Source organism: Myotis yumanensis, unplaced genomic scaffold, assembly GCF_028538775.1.
Source record: "Myotis yumanensis isolate MYYU_CA2020_CCGP unplaced genomic scaffold, mMyoYum1.0.hap1 SCAF_3, whole genome shotgun sequence".
Taxonomy (NCBI): Eukaryota; Metazoa; Chordata; class Mammalia; order Chiroptera; family Vespertilionidae; genus Myotis; species Myotis yumanensis.
Genome location: NW_027223754.1, coordinates 47,369,362 through 47,382,033, shown reverse-complemented (window position 1 = coordinate 47,382,033; position 12,672 = coordinate 47,369,362). Strand labels below are relative to the sequence as shown.

General features: G+C 40.5%; 1 long non-coding RNA gene across 1 annotated transcript in view; it reads left to right on the top strand.

The window, feature by feature from the left end:
• LOC139004967 (uncharacterized) overlaps window positions 1-12,672 on the top strand; it is a 49,180-nt gene that overhangs the window by 29,146 nt on the left and 7,362 nt on the right. Inside the window, exon 2 of the long non-coding RNA XR_011470633.1 lies at window positions 526-687. This is a non-coding gene — a long non-coding RNA (uncharacterized lncRNA). The remainder of the gene's footprint in view (window positions 1-525; window positions 688-12,672) is intronic.

Below are 12,672 nucleotides of genomic sequence, written 5' to 3'. Positions count from 1 at the left end.
ACACCATAGGGAGACAAGAGAAAAGAAGTCTAAGTTTCCAAAAGCCAGAGGCTTAAATAATAAGGGGAGAAATTCACACACAAACATTTTTTTTTATTTTTAGTAGACTTAAATTTTGGTTAAAGATCCATTTAGGCTTTTTCCATCAATATAATCTATCTGATAATCTCTTTTATTCAACAGAAAAGGGTTTCCCGTGGTCTTCTTATATGTGGAGGCCACCTTTAACATTCCACAGCATCTTGAATTTATAAAAGTGTCTTCATCTTGCAATCCTCTGAATTTGGTGGCTTCAACATTATTACTATCACCTGAGGGGTTTTAAACTGAAGTAGAGAGAATTGGAACAAGCGGACTCTATAATAGCCCCCCATGATCCCACCTCCTTGTGCATTCTCTTCTTTTGACTGTGGGCTGGACCTGGAGATTTGCCCTTAACAAATAGAATACAGCAAACGTAATGGAATGTGGCTTCTTCTGAGATTAGGTTCTAAAACTAACTCTCTCTCTCTCTCTCTCTCTCAGCTCTTCTCACTTGCTCACTCTTATGAAGCAAGCTGCCATCTTATAAGCTCCCTAGAGAGAAGGCACAAAGAATGGAAGAAGGCCTTTGACCAATAACCAGTGAGAACACAGGCCCTCAGTGCCACCCACAAGAAACTGAATCCTGCAAATCACATGAGTGAGGTTAGAAAGGCATCTTTCTACAGAGGCAGAGCTGCCTCAAACTGATTGTCAAACTGCAGTGGGAAGGCCAGGGAGGGTTGGGGGGCGGGAGGGAGGGGGGTAAGAGATCAACCGAAGGACTTGTATGCATGCATATAAGCATAACTAATGGACATAAGACACTGGGGGGTAAGGGAGGCCAGGGGATTGTCATGAGCCGGGGGGGTGGGCGGGGGGGGCGGGGAGAAAGGACACATATGTAATACCCTTTGTAATACTTTTAGCAATAAAAAATAAATAAATAAAAGGCAGAGATAATTACAATTAAAAAAAAAATAGAAAGGCATCTTTCCCCAAATGAACTTGTGAGGGACTACAGTCCTGGCATTATCTTCACTGTAGCACTGAGAGGGACCATGAGCCAAAGAATCTAGCGAAGCCCAACATAAACATCTCATGCACAGAACCCATTAAGTCATAAATTTCCTTTTTCTTACATTTTTGTTGATGTCAGAGAGGAAAGCAGAGGGAGGGAGAGAGAGAGAGAGAAAGATCAATGATGAGAGAATCATCCATTGGCTGCCTCCTGCACACCCGTTACTGGGGTTTGAGCCCACAACCCAGGTGTGTGCCCTGACCAGGAATCTAACCACGACCTCCTGGTTCATGGGTCTATGCTCAACCACTGAGCCACACCGGCCCAGCAGTCATAAATTTTATTTTAATGTTCAGCTAATAAATTTTGAGGCAATTGGGTATGCAGCAATAGATAACTAATACAAGAATATTAAGCAAATTCCCATAGATTCCAGCCTGGCTAATGATATAAAGGGAACAAACACTTTGAAGTTATCTCGGTAAGTTAATAGTAAGCCTGATTCTAGCAAATTAAAAAGAAGAAATGTGATATAACACAACAAATGCTTATTGAGCAGCTAATCTTCCAAAGGCCTAGATTATGTAAATAAGAACAAAATCTAATATCAAATGGGAAGTGCTGTAGGCCGAATGTTTGTGTGCTCCTAAAATTCATATGTTGAAACTTAATCTCCAATGTAATGTTATTTGAATGTGGGGCCTTTGGGAGGAGATTACGCCATGAGGGCAGAGTCCTCATAATGGGACTAGTGTCCTTATGAAAGAGACCACATATTAGTAAGGTTGTCTTGCCCCTTCCACCATGTGAGATTAAAGTGAAAAGATGGGCTTCTCTGAATAAGAAAACAGGTCCTCACCAGACACCGAATCAGCCCAATGTCTTGATCTTGGACGTCCCAGCCTCCACAACTGTAAGAAATAAATTGTTGTTTATAAGGCTACCAGTCTATGGCGTTTTTGTTATAGCAGCTCAAACAGACTAAGACAGAAAGTAATATGTAGGTAAAGAGGATTCACTAGAGGGAAGATTAGAGTGAGGGATATAAATAATGATGCTAATGTTAGGAGGGCTCAAAGAATATCCTCTCTAGATAAAGATCAGAAGGACATCATTGGGCCGACAGCCCTTGAAACAGGCCTTGTAAGAAAGGCTAAGATTTCCAAAGAAGAAGAGAATGTCAAGTAATAGTTAAAATATGAAAATGTGCAGAAATGAGAAAATGGAGCATACTTAAATAATGGGGCATACTTAAGTGAGTGGTTCATACATGGAGAGATACAAGGGAATAAATCTGCAGCAGTCAAATAACTGAATTGAGAGGCCTGAATGCCAGGTCTGAGTAGTCTGAATTTAATTAATTCTGCAAGGACCCATTGAAATTGTTTGAGAAGGAGTTGACCAAATTAACATCGTCAAAGAATTATTCTGCAACAAAACAAGAAATGGTCCAGATACTGTTAGAAGATTTGTGAAAGACTATGGAATGAACCAAAAAAGTTATTGACACTTTGATCATAAACTACACATATTGAAAATAGGAGTCAGGTACACTAGGGCCCATGGACCAAACTGGGCTAGCGACCTACTTTTGTACATTTGAATTTTGAAGGATGGTTATACTTTTAAAAGGTTCTAAGACAAAACAAAACAAAACCAAGATGAATAACTGACAGAGACCATTACTATCTGATTCTTTACAAAATATGCTAACCATCCTTTGGTGTAAATCTAAGATTCAGCTTCTAAATCTAAGGGATCTGCACGTTTCATAGTCTTTTGAGCTATTTTACACCTCTGTAAGTTGTAGATAATTGATAGCACTGCAAATAACTTGTCCATTAGCATGCAAATAAATTCTGTCTGTTGGAAAGACATTTTTCTCTTTCCCATACCTATCCCTGTGGAAAAGAGTTGATTTTGCTTCAAACCGTAAAATCATTTCATGGCCTATATGTCTCTCTTTTTTGAATTATCTTTTGAAGTGGTTGTAACACTTCACTGGTTACCTCATAAGTTCATGAGTTAAATAAAATCCTTGACAAGTGTTCATTTTATATTTTTTATGGAGTCAGAATTTGGTCTTTTACAAATTTATTCTTTAACAGTGGGAAAAGAAAAAGATGATAAATCAGAGATGATCAAAGCTACACATGTCCCAATGTATCATTAAACATCATGGAGCTCTGGGTGTCTCTAGTTGAATAAGTTCAGCTACTCCCCAAGTATATAAGGAGGTTAGAGACTAGGCAGGTAACTCAGCCCTCTTCTGATTTTAAGGGTGTTCTGGGTGTTATGAGATGAAGACTAAATGAAATCCTGTGACGTAGAGCAGTGTCCTTCCTACTAGATAGTCACCCAGAGAGGGACTAGATGAAGCAAGGACACCATCCAGTAAAAATACAGTCATGAGCTGCTTAACAATGGAGATGTGTTCTGAAAAATTAGTCATTAGGTGATTTTGTTGTTGTGTAAACATTATAGTGTGCACTTACACAAACCTAGATAGTATAGACCAGGGGTCCTCAAACTTTTTAAACAGGGGCCAGTTCACTGTCCCTCAGACCGTTGGAGGGCCAGACTATAGTTTAAAAAAAAACTATGCCGAAACCGGTTTGGCTCAGTGGATAGAGCGTCGGCCTGCGGACTGAAAGGTCCCAGGTTCGATTCCGGTCAAGGGCATGTACTTGGGTTGCGGGCACATCCCCAGTAGGAGATGTGCAGGAGGCAGCTGATCGATGTTTCTCTCTCATCAATGTTTCTAACTTTCTATCTCTCTCCCTTCCTTTCTGTAAAAAATCAATAAAAAATATATTTAAAAAAATAAATTAATTAATTAAAAAATAATTTAAAAAAAACTATGAACAAATTCCTATGCACACTGCACATATCTTATTTTGAGGTAAACAAACAAAACGGGAACAAATACAATATTGTATTTGCATGTGGCCCGCAGGCCGTAGTTTGAGGACCCCTGGTATAGACTAATACACACCTAGGCTATATGGTATAACCTACGGTATTGCTCCTGGGCTACAAGCCTGTACTGCATATTTCTATACAAAATATCACAAAATTAAATCAAGCTCAAGAGAAAATAATGCAATTGAGAAACACAAGATGCATGAGGCTTCTGTCCACATTACACGGCAACCTTTCTTTTTTATAAATAAAAAGAGTACTCTCTAAAATAATGATAAAAGGTACAGTAAACACATAGTCATTTGCTGTCATTATCCAGTATTATGTACTATACAGAATTGTCTGTGCTATGCTTGTGTTCAATTATAAGCATAGGTTTGCTTATGCCAGCATCACCTCAGGCACATGAGGAATGTGCTGTGCTACAACATTATAATGGCTACAGTATCACTTGGCAACAGGAATTTTCAGCACCATGATAATCTTATGGGATCACCATCGTATATGTGTCCATCATTGACCAAAACAACATTATGTGGTGTGCTAGTGCTAGCATAATACTTGAGTGAGGAAAAGAGAGGCAAGCAGGTCAAATTTTATAACAGGGCTTGTCAGCAATGTTCCACATAGTGGTCCTTTGTCAAGTCTCCCCATGGGGCAAACATTGGAATCCTTGCTCTTATTGAAAGGCCCATGTTTTTTCTCTCTCCTCCTTCAATCTGTTTTTAGACCAGGACATGACTTCCTCACTAAGACACTTTTCCTTACTTCTTGCTTCTTCAAGCATTCTTTTTTCTTTTTTAACTGCTATGCAAAAATCCCCTCCACTAGTTATTTCTCAATTGACTCTGATGGTTCATTAGAACAACCAATTTATCAAATAACTACTTTGCTCTACATCACAAAGGGTTTAATCTTTAAACTCTGAGTGAGTTGATATTTGGGCGTTTTGGAATGGTGGTAGTGAGGTATTGACATTTTGAAAAGAGGAAGAAGTTTATTTTTCTTATTAGAAAAGTCTGAATTAACTTATCCTGCTCCACATGGTAATATGATGATGAAATTAGAAAAAATTTGGTGGATTAAGAAATCATTATGAAGGTAGAATATTCATAAATTGGCAATTTATCCTATCTAATAAAGAGGGAATATGCTAATTGACCCTCATGCCATCACAAAGACGGTGGCAACCACAGCCAATAAAGCGGGAATATGCTAATTGACTCTCACACCCTCAAAGATGGCGGCGCCCACAGCCACAAGATGGTGGCGCCCAATCCCCTCAGCCCCGCCAGGGTGGCAGGCATGCAGCAAGGCTGAGCCCACCTCCAGAGACCCCCCAGTCCCCTCAGCACCCCCAGCCACCCAGGGCCGGCCCGAGGTGCCGGCAAGCCTCAGATGTCAGCTGCCCAGCCACCCAGGGCTGCCCGAGGCTCAGGTAACCAGGGCCACCCAAGGCTTGTGCTGCTGGCAGTGGCAGCAGCAGAGGTGTGATGTGGCGTTGCCTTCCCCTGATCGCCAGGTCACCTCCTGCCCCTGAGGGCTCCCGGACTGTGAGAGGGGGCAGGCCAGGCTGAGGGACCCCCTCCTCCAATGCATGAATTTTCATGCACCAGGCCTCTAGTGGAATCTACACTAATAAAAGACAAACATGCAAATTGAGCATACCTTTGCTATGCCTTAAGCCACACCCACCAGCCAATCAGAGCAAATATATGCAAATTAACCCAACCAAGATGGTGGCTGGCAGCCACGGAGCTGGAGCAAGCAGGAGGCTTGGTTGCCTATTGATGGAGGAAGCCAAGCTTCCCTCCCGCCTGCCCAGCCGGCTCTGAGCTCCTCTCAAGGCTACAAAGTTTCAATTATAGAAGGTAAATAAATCCCAGAATAAAAAGAAAAAAAGGAGAGGCTGGGAGCTTCCGTCACCAGGGGGGCTTGGCCAGCCTGAAAACAGCCCTCAGCCCCTCACCCAGACTGGCCAGGCACCCCAGTGGGAACCCCCCACCCTAAAGGGGCTGTGGCCAGCCTGAAAACAGCCATAAGCCCCTCACCCAGGCTGGCCAAGCACCCCAGCGGGACCACAACCCTGATCCGGGACACCCTTCAGGGCAAACCAGCCGGCCCCCACCCATGCACCAGGCCTCTATCCTATATAATAAAAGGGTAATATGCAAACTGACCCTAACAGCAGAACAACTGGGAATGACTGGTCACTATGACACACACTGACTACCAGGGGTCAGACACTCAATGCAGGAGCTGCCCCCTGGTGGTCAGTGCGCTCCCACAGGGGGAGCTCTGCTCAGCCACAAGCCAGGCTGACAGCTGTCAGTACAGTGGTGGTGGTGGGAGCCTCTCCCACCTCCTCAGCAGTGCTAAGGATGTCCGACTGCAGCTTAGGCCTACTCCCTGCTGGCAAGTGGACATCCCCTGAGGGCTCCCGGGCTGCCAGAGGGATGTCTGACTGCCAGCTTAGGCCCAAACCCCCGGAGAGTGGGCCTAAGCCAGCAGGTGGTCATCCCCCGAGGGGTCCCAGACTTTGAGAGGGCACAGGCCAGGCTGAGGGACCCCCCCGAGTGCACAAATTTTTGTGCACCGGGCCTCTAATATAAATATAAAACAGATGGATTGGTATAAAAGATATTACAGCATATTAAGCCTGGTTCATTGGTGGTGATGTTATCAGACAAGGGGAATTCTGGTCAAGGCACTGTTTTTGGAAGTGGTTGAAGAGATTATGATGTGACTTTTCTTACAAGTAATGTAAGGATCATTATAGCTGTAGTACTCCTTATAGGAAAATTTTAAGACAATGGAGAATAAATAATGTAGAAGTAATTCCTGTTTATGTCACAGATAAATCATATGGTTTAGGGTACTTATTTTAATATTTTCACCTAATTCGAGAGTGAGAACTTTTTCACAATCTTACAGAAGTTTTCTACTACTTTATCCCTGGATTTGAAGAACAACAAAAATGATATATTCATAAACTTACTATGTGTGAAATACACATATGGGATATTTCTAATTTTAAAAAGTTTCCTCATATAGCAAATTATGATTTAATCTTCTGTTAATCTCTGAATATTATACTATCATTATTAATTTTAGTAACTAAATCCATAGTTAATGCACCCCTGCAAGATCAGTCAGCAACCTATTTTTATTAGTGGAAACTACCATCTGGGGGTATTTGGAATAAGTCATATTTAATTTACTTTATCAGATTAAGTTTATATTTACTGTTATAATCTAGATATTGAAAAAAGTCAAAATCTTATTATTTTTTCTCTGTACATGATGCTGTTCCTTTTCACCTGTGTCCAGAGAGGGGTATTCAGAATCTTAAATTTTCCAATTCCGTTAAAAATAGTTAAAAATTGCCCTGACTGGTTTGGCTCAGTAGATAGAGCATCGGCCTGCAGACTGAAGGGTCCCAGGTTCGATTCTGGTCAAGGGCATGTACCTTGGTTGTGGGCACTTCCCCAGTAGGGGGTGTGCAGGAGGCAGCTGATTGATGTTTTTCTCTCATCGATGTTTCTAACTTTCTCTATCCCTATCCCTTCCTCTCTCTAAAAAATCAATAAAATATATTTTAAAAAATAGTTAAAAATTTAAAAACCCATTTGAAGCCTGATTCTATCTGCTTTACAAAAAAAAAAATTGTTTCAGAGTCAAACATTCCCCATCTTCCTTTTGCTTCATTACTTTATACAAAATCCAACTTCATTTGTAAAAGAAAGGTATTAAGCTTTTGTTTTTTAATGGATTGTATTCTGACCCTTGGCAAACCTATGGATATCAGCACTCAGTTAAATGAACAGTATGAATCCTAGTTTCAGGACTTGCTTTAGGCAAAATATGACAAATAGACAATCTCTTCTTACCTCCCTGGGGACCAGGGTGAGAATCTGACAGGGTGGAAACCAGAAAACACATTACCCTCAAGCTAAAATATTGCTTAGGTGTTAGCCACTTCCTATTCCCTTTAATAAAACTAAGACCTACACACCGAGTGACAGTTAATCAGACCCAGTAGCGAACAAAAGATTAATCATCAAGTAAAATACTAAGAAATAGCATAAACATTTTTCTACCTGTTCTTATAAATTAAACATTCTTTTCTTTAGGTAAAACAAAGGCTTAGCTGCTTTTGAATGGCCTAAAGCTAATACAGTGACATACATTCACATTTTTTTCATGGAACTGATTTATTATAGTCCTTCAGCATGACCAACAGCCTGCTCCAAACTAAATCATTTCACCACCATCAAAACTAAAATTTACCGAACAGTATTTAATATGCAAAATAATATTTCAAATGAATCCTTAATAAGTTATACTTTTCTTTTAGCAGAAACTTTGTATGCTGAAGCAAAATACTAAGGTTTTCTTAGGGGTGTTGCGTGTAATTAATCATAAAGATTTTTTAATGGGAAAATAAATCTATGTGAATTTTCAAATTATAGTATTAAAGAGTCTTTCTCTCTTGTGCCATGGTAATTAAAATTTAAATTTGTAAGTAGAACACACAAATCTTTTGAATACTAAATCTACCTACTCCAAGTGTATCAACAGAGGTCAATGCCCTCTACAATTTATGCTGGCAAATCTTCACTAACCATGCTGAGCTTCTTCTCCTGTGCAAAATATTTTTTACACTCTAAAGGCAACTGCTGTAGTGTATGAGAGCATGCCTTACCTCCAAATCAAACTTATATTAAACATGGGGTATAAATTATCTGTAATCATGTAATATAGTCTGACAATATAAAAAATGAGTCAATGAACATATTTTTTTTTTTTTTTTTTTTTTTTTACTTTTCCTTTTCTTTCTTTTCTGATTCACTCAACTCTTTATTTCTTACGCCACCTTCTGAGCCACTAACATAACAATGGTAAAATTGTGGGGAAATATAATGGACTACTTTTTTTCTTTAATGCCTTTAAAATGGAAGAATAATAAGGTATTATGGGGTCATTAATGTAGCAATATACACCAAATATTTAACAAAAGTTGTACAGAGGAAGGAGGGAAATAAATGAACAGATACTGAAAGGGCGAGGGCTATGCCCTCCATCTTGCCCCAGGGCGAGGGCTACTGCTGGGGTCCATCCCCAGCAGGTCCAGGGGTCCCCAAAGGTGTGGACGGAGTCGGCGAAGAAGGGATGACACGGAGGCAGCGTTCAGGTGATCATCATAGCCAGGTTCCTCTGGCCAGGTTCTAGCCAAGTTCTGGTCAGGATCTCCAGCCAGGTTCTGGTCAGGATCTCAAGCGAAGTTCTGGTCAGGTTCTCTTGCCATGTTCTCTTGCTAGGTTCTCCAGGCAGGTTCGGTCGCCAGGTTCTAGTCAGGTTCTCTTGCCAGGTTCTATCCAGGATCTCCAGCCACATTCTGTCGCCAGGTTCTGTGTAGGTTCTCCAGCCAAGTTCTGTAGCCAGGTTCTGTCCAGGATCTTTTGCCATGTTCTCTCCCTAGGTTCTCTCTCTAGGTTCTGTGTCTAGGTTCTGTCAATGAACATATTTTAACTCTACATTTTATCCCTCTTTTTTTCTTAAACTCTTCTATTCATTTGGACAAATAACAAATGTGGTCCAATTTACTTAAGAATTGATCATCTGTTTAAGATTTGCTCAAATACAAATATGTTAAGATAAAATTGTATACATTTGTTTTTAAAAAGAGGGTCATTTGGGAGTAGAAAAAGCATAAACTTTGGTTTGAGAACATTAATTTTGAGTTCTGTCATCTTTGGGAGTTGATCACTCTGAGCCTCAACAGTTTTTGTCTGTACAATGGGGCAATAATATAGGTTTCAAAGATTTGACAGGTTTGAAAGAGCTGATTTCATAAAGGAACAAGTACATACAGTTAGTTGTTCAATGAATGGCATTTCCTTTTTTGCCTACGGATAGCTATACCATGACAATTTGACAAGAAATGACTTGGATCCACATGCTTTTATTTGAGAGAAAATTTTCTTCTAGTTTCTAACCTAGATTCTTCAGAATAGAGTAATTTACCAATGGGGTAGCGAACATTTAAACTTTATTTGCATCATTATTATTGTTTAGATCAGACTCTAAGTATAAAATTCTAATGCATTCAAGTCCAGTCATCTTTCATTGCCTGACATCTACCATTTTGCTAGTAGTAAAAACAGAGACTTGATCTTGACAAAAATAGAAAATAAAAAACTTAAATTCCACCATTTGAGAAACTATATATCCAAGAGAGAATTCATAACAATTCATCCTATAAAATTTCATCCTATAAAATTTGACAAATACATTCATTTCTACCCAAATTTACATCCAGAAAATTATTTCTTAGTTCTCATATAGGCCAAATATAATATTTTTCATAATTGAGACCTTATATAAAAGAGAACCTACTTTGTTATAATAGTAGTCTTTAAATATCTATAAATAAAACCCAAATTTCAGAGTAAATCTAAGTCACTGAGGAAAGAGATGAAGCTAACATGTCTTGAGCATTTGCTATGAACCTAGCTCAGTGCTTTAGATTTTATAAACATTTCATTTGACACTCACCAAAAAAAAAAAAGATAAAAAGAAGAGGAAGAAGGATCTGTACAGTATCCTATCTAATAAAAAGGGAATATGCTAATTGACCCTAACGCCATTGCAAAGATGGCAGCACCCATAGCCAATAAGGAGGGAATATGCTAATTAAATGCCCCACCCTCAAAGATGGTGGTGCCCACAGCCATAAGATGGTGGCGCCCAGTCCCCTCAGCCCTGCCTCCAGAGTCCCTCAGTCCCCTCAGCCCTCCAGCTGCCTAGGGCCAGCCCAAGGCACAGGCAAGCCTCAGATGTTGGGTGCCCAGCCACCCAGGGCCGCCCGAGGCTCAGGTAACCAGGGCCGGCCAAGGCTTGCGCTGCCGGCAGTGACAGCAGCAGAGGTGTGATGGAGGCATTGCCTTCCCCTGATTTCCAGGTCGCCTCCCACCCCTGAGGGCCCGGACTGTGAGAGGGGACAGGCTGGGCTAAGGGACCCCCACCTCCATTGCATGAACTTTCATGCACCAGGCCTCTAGTTTATAATAATTCCCTTCTAAAGATGAGAAAACTGAGGTTTGGAAAGTTTATCAAATGTTATACAGGTAATTTATGGTGTCAGAACTAACATATTGAAAAGCCCGTCCATGATCTTCGTTTATGAATTATCTTGACTAGTCTCCATCTCAATGCTTCATTACTAAATAGGTTTAATGGTGTTACATACTCTACTACACATTCAAGGCTTCTTTTGGAGGCTAATTATACTATTAACAAAAATAAGGCCATCCATAATGCAAAATATTTACATAAATATACAATAAATTAACAAAAATTAAATTAGCAAACAATTATTCTGACAGTTGTTAAACAGCCAGATGACTCAAAGGGTTTGATGTATTCAGTAACAGCACTGGCCAGGTATCTCAGTTGGTTAGAGCATTTTCCTGATATGCCAGGGTGCAAGTTTGATCCCCAGTGAGGTCACAGACAGGAATCAACCAAAGAATATACAGATGGGTCAAACAAACCAATGTTTCTCTCTCTCCCCCCTTTCCTCACTCTTTCCCTTCTTCTCTCTCTAAAATCAATCAATAGGTAATTTTTTAAAAAATATTGAACAGCATTTAAAAATCAGTCTTAATTCCACTGAATCTCCTTTGATTACATAAGACATTCAGCAGCAGTTCTCAGCAGGTCAAATGATTTACACCTCCAACTGCCATAGAAACAGCCTCCAGACAATACCAAGCAACACCAGAGATCCTCATTCTGGAACAATAGCTAGAAAATATCTGATTTCCCTTTATCTAAAACTAGAGGCCCAGTGCATGAAATCCGTGCACAGGTAGGTAGGGTCTCTAGGCCTGGCTGTCAATCAGGACCCATCAGGGCCTTCCGGCTGCCAGCTGGGAACTCCCTTCCCCAGCTGCCAGCTGCCGGACGGGGCCTTCCTTCCCTGGCTGCTGGCCAGGGCCTTTCTCCATTCTGCGCCTTCCCCTGGTGGTCAGCACACATTATAGCGAGCAATCAAACTCCCAATCTCCTGGTCGAACTCCTGAGGGGACAATTTGCATATTAGGCTTTTATATATATAGATGTCTAAGTTGAAGAAGTGGAGGAATGCCAAATTCCTAAAACCAAAGGATTATGCATTCTTATTCTTCCATTCATCATTTCTAATCCTGTCCTAGGACTTCATATACTTAAAATACAAATTTCTGTTTATCTCTACATTGAAGCTTAGATGATTTAAAACCAATACTGACCCCTCCCTTAGAAAACTAGAGTTATTTTTCTAGTTTCTTATTTGACCAAATTAAACCTAAAGTATTGCTCTCTTTGGCTCCTCTACTTTCAGCATAAATATATATCTGGGCTAGCTCGCTGGAGACTGAGGCATGTAAAACAGAGCCAGAGCTGCCCCAGTCATTCCCAGCTGGGACTACTCCAAGGACAGAAGGGACAAGAGATTGAAGTATTTACCAGAAATCAGAGGGAGAGAGTCATGTAGAAAAGCCTTTTGAGGGTAGAAGTGACTTTTTTTTGCAGGACACATTCAACCTGAAACAATGCTTCACAGAGGGAAACAGGAACTAACTAAATATTCTAACTTCAGTCTCTTCTCATTCTATGATCTCCTGGGTCGCAGGTATCTCCATTGGCTGAAACCAGCTAGACCT